General features: G+C 36.4%; 1 pseudogene; it reads right to left on the reverse strand.

Moving 5' to 3' along the window:
- Positions 1-4,104: 4,104 nt before the first annotated feature.
- Positions 4,105-6,608, reverse strand: LOC149160366 (L-type lectin-domain containing receptor kinase SIT2 pseudogene; annotated as a pseudogene).
- Positions 6,609-9,719: the final 3,111 nt, after the last annotated feature.

Raw genomic sequence — 9,719 nt, forward strand, 5'->3', positions numbered from 1 at the left:
GGTATGGAGGTAAATCTTTCCAAATCTAAATTTTTTTTCCTCAATACTAATATAGCTATTCAAAGGAATATTTCTAGAATTGTGGGCTTTCAAAGAAACATCCTTCCTTCACAATATTTGGGAGTGCCTATTACGGATAAACCTCTACACAAGAGCATTTGGGAGCCGATAATCAACAAGATGTAGGACAAAATAAAGAATTAGACTATAAGATCTTTAAACTTGGTTGGACGGCTGGTCTTCACAAAATCTGTTCTTTAAGCAATCCCAGTCTTCATACTTTTAGTGATCCCAACACCTAAAGGAGTCTTGCAACAGTTCAGATCCATTCATAGAGAATTTCTTTAGGGAAAGGGGGAGGAAAGAAAGAAATGGGCCTTGGTGGTCTAGGATAAAATTTGAAAACCTAAAAACCATGGGGGACTAGGATTGGATGATCCAGAGAATCTCAGCAAGGTTTTAGGGGCAAAATTATGGTGGCGCTGGGTCAAAGATCCAGAAGCACAGTGGGCCGGTATATGGAAAGGTAAATATGCTAGATCTTGGCAGTCGAATGATCACATAAGAATGACCGAAAGCATTAAAGGCTCACAAGTCTGGAACAAAGCCTGGGAGAATAGAGGATTGGTTCAAAAAAACAGCTTCTAGGAAATCAGAGATGGAAATTTGGCCTTATTTTGGGAGGATAAATGGCAACACGAACCCATAGTAATATCAGAGAACTTTGAGGATCTCAAGAATGAGATAGACTCTAAAGGATTATTTAAGGTAAAATATTTCAGGGATCACACCAATAGTGCAGGAAAATGGAGAACCTGGAGGCACCTGGAATACATGGATGGTAGCACTTTGAAAGAAAAGGCAAACGAGCTTAGGAATTTGATGGAGCAAAGGAGAATATTTGTTACCGAAGGGCAGGATCAACTCAGATGGGGTTTCAGTAATGAGGGATCCTTTAATCTCAAGGAGGAAAAACGTTTACTCCTTGAGCTGGATTCCCAGGAACCAGACAAGATTTGGTTGAATCTTTGGACGCATCAAGGCTGGATGAAGATCCAACTTTTCATTTGGTTGGTTTATCACAAGAAAATTTTGACCTAGGAAAACATCAGGAAGAAGGGAGTCTTAGGTCCTTCCAAATGCCAGCTCTATGGAGAACAAGAGGAAACTATGGAACATCTTCTTAACAATTGCAGTTTTACCTCAGGGTTGTGGGACTCGTTTGCAGCCATATTCCAGTAGACTGACAGAAAGCAAAGGTGCATCATCAACACACTTACCAAATGGAGACATAATTTTTCAGAGTATGAATATCTTAACATAGCTTGGGCTCTCTTACTAGGCTTTGTTATATGGAATGTCTGGAAAGAAAGGAATAAGAGAATATTCAAGAATGAGAAAAGTACCCCCCAACGACTATTTGAACAAATCTTACACCAGATTAAGGAAACGGTTGGTACCACTATTAGGACACCCCCCAAGAACCCTCCTACAGTTGCAGAGTCGAGGATTCTCAGTCGACTGGGTTTGCAGGGGCTCCTCCCTCAGGTTCGGGATTGGATGGCCGTACAGAGGGTCTCTGAGCAGGATATCTGGAACCCTCCCCCACAAGGTTTTTTAAAATTTAATATTGATGGGGCTTCAAAAGGCAACCCGAGAACTGCTGGTTTTGGAGGGGCGTTGAGGGATAAAAATGGCAGCATTCTTGTCATCTTTCACTACCATTTAGGTAAGGCCACTAACAATATGGCAGAGCTCATGGCTATGGAACAGTGTCTCGACTTTCTAAAGTAGGGTAACTGCCAAAATGTGATTGTTGAAGTTGATTCTGAGCTAATTGTTAACTCAGTCAAAAGAATCAGCTTTGGCACAACACCAAAAAAAGTTTCCAAACACTTGAGAATGATCCAGGTCTTTCAGAGGATTCAACAACACCTCCAAAGCCTTCGCAGAGTTAAGTTTAATCATGTGCGAAGATCAGCCAATAAATTGGTGGATATTATGGCCAATCAAGGAGTGATCTGTCCTGAGGGTAAGGTTAAAATGGACTGGCAGGACATGCCTCAGAATAGCTTAAAGACGGTTTTCCATAACCAGGCTGAAGAGGACCGCAGTGTGTTTCAACACAGAGCCTGGGAGGCCAATTCCAGATGACTAAGCTACTTGTTGAGTTTCAACCCATCTCTCATTCTAGCCCAGGAAGAAGGCATTTCACTGTTAGTCTTCGCATCCCAGATAATTTTGGAAACAGAGGATATAGAGACAATATGTGCAAAAGCATTGAGTTCGGAGTTTATTGGCGGAAGGATCGGAATCCGAATTTTTTCGGTGGGAGGAGTGCCGCGGGTTTTGTCGCTTTGGAAACCATACCGCGCTTGAAGCGATTTTCGGCTTATCGCATGCGTTCTAGGCGGAAAGTGGTTTTGAGGTTACGGGAGCGATTCCATTCTTCTATCGACACGTGGGGGGGGGGGGGGGGGGGGACGAAATACCGCCCTGATCGTGCCCTAATGTTCGGTCCACTTGCCCCGTGCGAAATGATTCTCGACCGTTGGATCTATCACGGCGGATCAATGGTTAGGATGGATCGTGCTTGTCAGCGATTCCGGGGGTTAAGTGTCGAGCAAATTGGCAGCGCGATTTTCTCCCTAACCATTGGTTTTGTTGAGAGGAACGGACGGCTCAGATTTAAAAGGTACGACGATAGAGGCATTTGTCCTCGGGCGGGAAGCAAAGTCCCGAGTTCGATGATTGGTGGGCCCGGCTTCCTTTTGGATTTTATTTCCTTATCTGTTAGGGCCTGTATGTTTAAGGTGTTATGGGCACTAAGAGCCAGCTCTTTTTGTCTTGCCTCCGTTGATATTGGTGGGGAGGTTTGTTAGGTTTTAGTGGCTGATTGGCTCGTGGCCTAGTTGGTTTGGTTTGTTGTCTAGGTTGACAGCGTGCTGCCTGGGACCCACTTGCCCTCTTTGGCCCTGTACTTTATGTATATATTTTCCTTTTTATTGATATAGAAGGCTCGACTCTTGCTTCAGCAAAAAAAAATATTAAAATTTCACATCACCTTTTGAATGGAATTTTTTTTTTATATTGATATGGATTTTATATATTATGTTTTAATAGAAAATTAAAAATTAACAATTTTCTAATAAAATTTATTAGATCACAAATCATTTATAAAATCAAGATTAATATTGATTTTTTATAGGTTTTTTCACAAAAAGTTAAAAAAAAAATCATAGGCTTTCTTATTTCCTTTTACTTCTAAAAAATTAAATTAAAAAAATTAAAAAAAATCATAAAATTAAATAAAAGGGAAATAAAACTAAAAAAATTAGCAACTATTAAATTAAGAAGTTACTAAAAAGCTCATAATAAGACCTCAACCAATCAATTTACAATAAATAAATTTAAATAAAAATTAATAAAAATTGATTTCTTAATGTTAAACTATAGATAAATGACAAAAAAATAGTCAAAAACAAACTAATAAGAAATCACAAAAAAAATTATACCATACCTACAACATGTATAATAAAAATATTATTAAAAAATATTTATTTGCTTCTTCATTTATTTACAATAGAAATTATAAAATATATTTAAAAAAATACTTTATTGGTTTTAGAGAGATGTATAGGAAAGTAAGGGTTATATTAAACCTATAACCAACCGTTATAATTATCTCGCTTATTATAATTTGATATATTATTAAAATAATAACATCCCATCAATAATAGTTCTTAATATTATTAAATAATATTATATAATTTTAAAATTTATTAATTTTGTATTTAAAAATGTGTATAATATAATTTTGAAATTTATAAATTTTGCATTTAAAAATGTGTATATCACAAAACAAAAAGATACAATGATTTACCATGTTTTCTCAATAAAAAAAATACCAAATATAGAGATTAAACTATTTTTTAACTATAAAATATGTGTTGTAGCAATTCTCAAATATACATAATTCAATAAAAAAAAAATACCAGATATAAAGTTTAAACTATTTATTAACTTTAAAATATGCGTTAATTCAATAAAAAAATACCAGATATAAAGTTTAAACTATTTATTAACTTTAAAATATGCGTGGGAGCCATTCTCAAATATACATAATTCAATCAGGGATTAGACTACTAAATCTGTGAAAACTAAACCTCCTCACTTACCTATTGGACCACTTAATACTATCAAGCTTTCTCTCTTTATGATAAATTAACTAAACCTCCTCACTTACTTACCTATTGGACCACTGAATACTATCAAGCTTTCCCTCTTTATGATAAATAAACTAAACCTCCTCACTTACTTACCTATTGGACCACTTAATACTATCAAGCTTTCCCTCTTTATGATAAATTATTCGAGTAGACATTCATTGCTTTGCCGAATGGCCCATCTATCACCACATAATACAACTATAAACTAAACAAACATACGTACGTTCATAGTCCGTGAAAAGGTTTGCGTTCAGAGTCCGTGAAAAGGTTTGCACTGGTAGCTCACAGAGTTTCGACATTCCCAGTCGAACCTACAGTGCAAGACGATGTAGAATGATCCGAAGCTGAATGGAACCTCCCTTCTGGTCGGCTCGTGCTCGACGTTTCCTCTCCAGACATATCACTTGTAAACGTAAATAACTCTCTTTTCCCATCCATAATACTTGCGTTATACGAAGCCAGGCAGAGGTCAGGAAGAGGAGCTTCGCCTTCCAGTATTTGGCAAACATGGCGAATGCCCAGCCTGCACTCCGGTTGGGGATGAGAGCAAAACAACCCCAATTTCAGAACCTTTTCCATTTCGCCGACATCATATCCCTTCCCCAGCTTTGGATCAGGCGCTGCCACCAATCTCCCCTCCGCGTACAGCTCCCACACCCACTCCACCAAAATCACCTGCTCGGGGACCTTCGAGGGATCCACGGGCATCCTCCCGCACGCCACCTCCAACAACAGCACCCCGAAGCTGAATACGTCCGAACTCGGCGTGGCTTTCCCCGTTTGTAGCAGCTCCGGCGCTATGTAACCCAACGTTCCCACCAGTTCAGTGGTATCCGGATTGCCGCTGTGATCATAAAGCCGAGCGAGGCCGAAGTCTCCCAGCCGCCCGTTGAGCTCCGAATCCAGAAGCACGTTGCTCGACTTGATGTCTCTGTGGATCACCATTTTCTCCCATTCCTCGTGCAGATATAGCAGCCCCGCCGCCACGCCTTTCAGTATCGAGTATCGCCGCGGCCATGGCAGTACTGTTGTAGGCTTCCCGAATATGAGATTATCCAAGCTGCCATTGGGCATGTAGTCATAAACAATGAATAATTGTTTATACCTCCGACACCAACCCCGCAGCTGAACAAGGTTCCGGTGCTGTAGGCGTCCCATGCTCGAGATCTCTGCAACGAACCCTTTCATTCCCTCCGTGAATTGCTTCGTTATGCATTTCACTGCGACCTCTTGGCCGCTGCTGGGGAGAACGCCCCTGTAAACCTTGCCGAAACCCCCTTGCCCCAAAACGTTTTCTTCCCGGAACCTGCCTGTGGCGATGCTCAGATCCTTGTAACTGATTCTATGGGGCCAGTATTCCTGTTCCCATTCTTCAATAGTTTCTCTGTGCTTCGCTCTTTTGAGAAACGCAGCCACAATGGCCAGCGAGAGGAGAACTAGTGCAGCCACCGTGACGCCGGCTGTTAATCCCCGGTTCGGACGTTTGGAATACGTGGGAGCCAAGGAGGAGAGATGAGAGACATTGAGAGGCGGCGCCGTGCCTTGGGTGGTAAAGCTCCACGCCAAAACGTAATGGTCTTCTATGAAGTTCCCCGTGGCCGCTGAAAAGCCAACGAACATCTTCTCTTGCAGAACGCTGCCCAGATCGATTTCTAGAGATATCAGCGGCCTCTGTGGTCTCGGCAAGCCGGCCACTGTGATGGTAACGTTGAGCCAGCTTTGAAGATGATTGTAATCTATCCAGGCCTGTATGTTCTGCCCACTCTTGAGGCTTAATTTATGGAAGTCGCCCCTATTCCAATAACCAGCAGTCTCGGCATGGACTGAGGTGAGGTTGTTGATGTCCACGCCTACGTGGTTGCCATCGATGTCATTGAATTCCACATTCATGGTTGTATCGAACTCCACTGCGAATAAATGATTGTATGGCTGCCCATTGCTGGTGAGGTTAAGCAAACCCAGATACTGGGACGGCTGACCTCCCATGGAAGACGTATGGGGCGACATGAAGAAGGCTATTCCATTACCCCCTGCGTTAGAAGGAGATGGCACAATGGAGAAAACGAAGGTGGTGCTGAAGGAAGAAAGCGTCCCGTTGCTTTTCATTTGCACTGGAATTGAATACAGCGCTCGGCCCTGTATAGACTGTGAATGATTTGTGAGGGCAAGCACGGATCTGGAGTGGAGGACTGAAGCCTGCGGCTCCACGATCAAGTTGGTTCCATTGAATCCGTTGAAGAGAAAAGTGGTATGCTGATGGTTATCCACGGCATCTGCAGGAAACAGTGGTATGGCGAGGGTCGAGGTGAAGGCCATAAGAGCGAGGCTGCACCATGGAATTACCATCCCAATCGATCCTTTCTGTTGATTTCCTCTCAGGAAAATGGATATCAATACATGATTTCCAGATATGATTATAGCCAAGTCGCTGGTTGGTCGCTACGAAAGTCACGACCGACAACGATGGTTTTCAATATTAATGACTTGCGCTCCCAAAAAGCCAAAAGTCAAGCACGGATTTGGACTGAAGTTTCCATCTGTCGGATCTGTGGTTAAACTTGCGCTCCCAAAAAGCCAAAAGTCAAGCACGGATTTGGACTGAAGTTTCCATCTGTCGGATCTGAGGTTAAACCAGGTTAAGTTGGTAGTTGAAATCACCGAAGATTCCAACTCTCTAACTTTGTCAGCTTTAATCCATATGGTTTTACATATTTTGAACGAAACTTTGAGGTGATAGGTGGGATAGTTTAAACCATGTAAGGTTAGTAGTTGAAACTTGAAATTAGTCAAATCTTTGAGCTGATATGTGGAATAGTTTAAACCAGGTAAGGTTGGTAGTTGAAATTAGTAAACGCTCGACAATCCACAAAAAGATTTATTTATTTATTTTTTTTGCTTCTCTCAAGGGAATATATAATTATAATTATGGTGAATTAATAATAAGTTGAAGTAATTTGGATGATTTTGAGATTTGATTTGAAAAGCTTAGCAGTAATTAATAAATATGTGTGTTGAGTATAGGATTACATTTTTTAATTAAGATAATAATATTCAAAATTTATTTAATAATTTGAATATAATTTATGAATATATTGAAAAATATTTTACAATTCAATATCAAAAAATATTGTTACATAATATTATATTTAAAAGTAATAAATTAATAGTTATATTAAAAATTAAAAAATAGTAATTACAAAAGAAATCAATATTGGTTATAAATAAAACACTTTATTTAATGTTATGTTAATTTTATATTTTAATTTATTTTTTATAATAAAAAAGGTATATAATTTTTTCACTATTTTTTTTTATGGAGTTTACATATGGCATGTTAAAATAATATTATTGATATTACATGATGTGTAATTTTATATCTAATTAAAATAATATTTAAAATAAAAATATATTAATAACAAAAAAAATATTCAAGTGTCAATCATAATGAAATATTTGAATGTCTATATTAATATAATTTTATATCAATTTTATATAGAAAAATATATAACATTTAAAAAATATTTTAATATGTATTTTGAGTAACAGATTTTAATATCAAACTTTGAGAGTTAATTACATTGGTTTGCTAAAGCACCTCTCTATCAATTCTTTTCTACTCTCAATGAAAATTTGACCAAATTAAAATATTTTAACATTTATTAATCAAATATTTCAATAAATACTTATACTAATATTTTAATATAAAAAATACAAATCGTTAAATATTTTAATCACAACCCTATATATTATATTTAAAAAAAAAATCTATATTAATTTTAATAAAAATCAAACCAGAACACCACATAAATAAAATAACCTACTCTTTAAATCTGATTGAAAACTTAACGATTAAAATCACATAAATCACTATCAATTAAAATCACATAGAAAAGTTTGAAATCACATGAAGTTTCAAATCTCTATCGCTTTAAAGTTTTTTCGAGTCTATATTGCTTTAGGTTTTTCTCAAGTGCTTTGTGGAAAAAGTAAAACTAATGGTTGAAATCATATGAAGTTTCAACCATTTTTCATTACAAGATTCTTTGACGAGATAGATAAAAGGTAATAAATAAAGGTAAGAAGGCATACTCCATTTTAATACCATTTTTCATTACAAGATTCTTTGACGAGATAGATAAAAGGTAATAAATAAAGGTAAGAAGGCATACTCCATTTTAATACAATTTATTACGAAAATGTATAAAATTGTTATTTGAACCCACTTAAGTTTTAGCTATCTATTATTTCGAAGTTTTATATTTCATGGTGAATGGTGAGTAATTTTACTGTTTCACTTGTCACAGTTAATTTTTTTAGGTAAGTATTAATGGGGATTTGAATCAGTGATTTATCACAAGGAGTGCTTTAATAATGCACTCATTCACCGTCAATCCAAAGCCCCATGGTCTACTTGTCACAATTAATTTTACTCTTTCACTAATTTTACTCTTTCACTACATCAAAATTGAAATATTAGAAAGAAAGATCTCAAATCATAAGTGATTATTACACACATTTATTTCAAACATAATTTTTTAATTTTTTTTTTACTAAATCTTTTTTAATCATAAGTGATTATTACACGTATTTATTTGAAATATAAAAAGTTATTTTTTTTAGTTAAATGCTTTTGTAAATTTTTATGTTTTAAAATTTATTTTTATATGAAAGGTGTATAATGTTATATTTAAAAATAATAAAATAATATTTATATTAAAAAATTAAAAAGCAGTGATATTAAGAATAATTACTATCTACCATAAATAAAACACTTCAATTTTCACTCTAATTTTATATAGAAATAAAGTAATTGAAAGTAAAAAAATTGGAGAGATGTAATTTCTTTACAATTTAAAATAGAAAATGACAAATAACGCATAAAAATAATATTATTGATAATGCATAGTTTATTTTATGTTTGAATTTTGGAGCCTAACTAACTCACTCTAACACAAAGAGATCTCAACAAATCTTAGATATTTTATAAAGAAAATGAAATTGGAGAAAAACACACAAAATTATATTCTCTATTACACTCTCGCATTCATTTACAATAACATTATATAATCGAACTTAGACCCAACTACTTTTAACCTTAGAGATAGGAGTTGAGTAAATCTCAACTACCTCCTACAAATTGAAGAATTATCTCCAAGTCCCTCCCTTAATGCTTACATGGTAAACATAGAAAAACACACATTACAACAACAAGGATGATCTCTGTCTGTCTGGTCTTCATAACACTTACATCAAACTTGGAATCTCACAAACAACTCTCTTTCTTAACCACCACATATTTGAGCTGTCACCGGACCTCCATTTAAAACATAACTGTCTCTACCATCACTCACGAAATTTGCAAGATCAACAATATTGACATCTCAGCTCGTTAGGGCTTCCGCGATAAAAGTTGTCAAGTAATGAACCATCCTATGGACCAACCACCATCTGTCAGATATTTCACTTTTGTTTATCCGCCAGTTACTAGGA

The sequence above is a fragment of the Pinus tabuliformis genome, chromosome 5_2 (assembly GCF_031772625.1).
Source record: "Pinus tabuliformis cultivar Carrire ecotype Pingquan chromosome 5_2, CPIR1, whole genome shotgun sequence".
Taxonomy (NCBI): Eukaryota; Viridiplantae; Streptophyta; class Pinopsida; order Pinales; family Pinaceae; genus Pinus; species Pinus tabuliformis.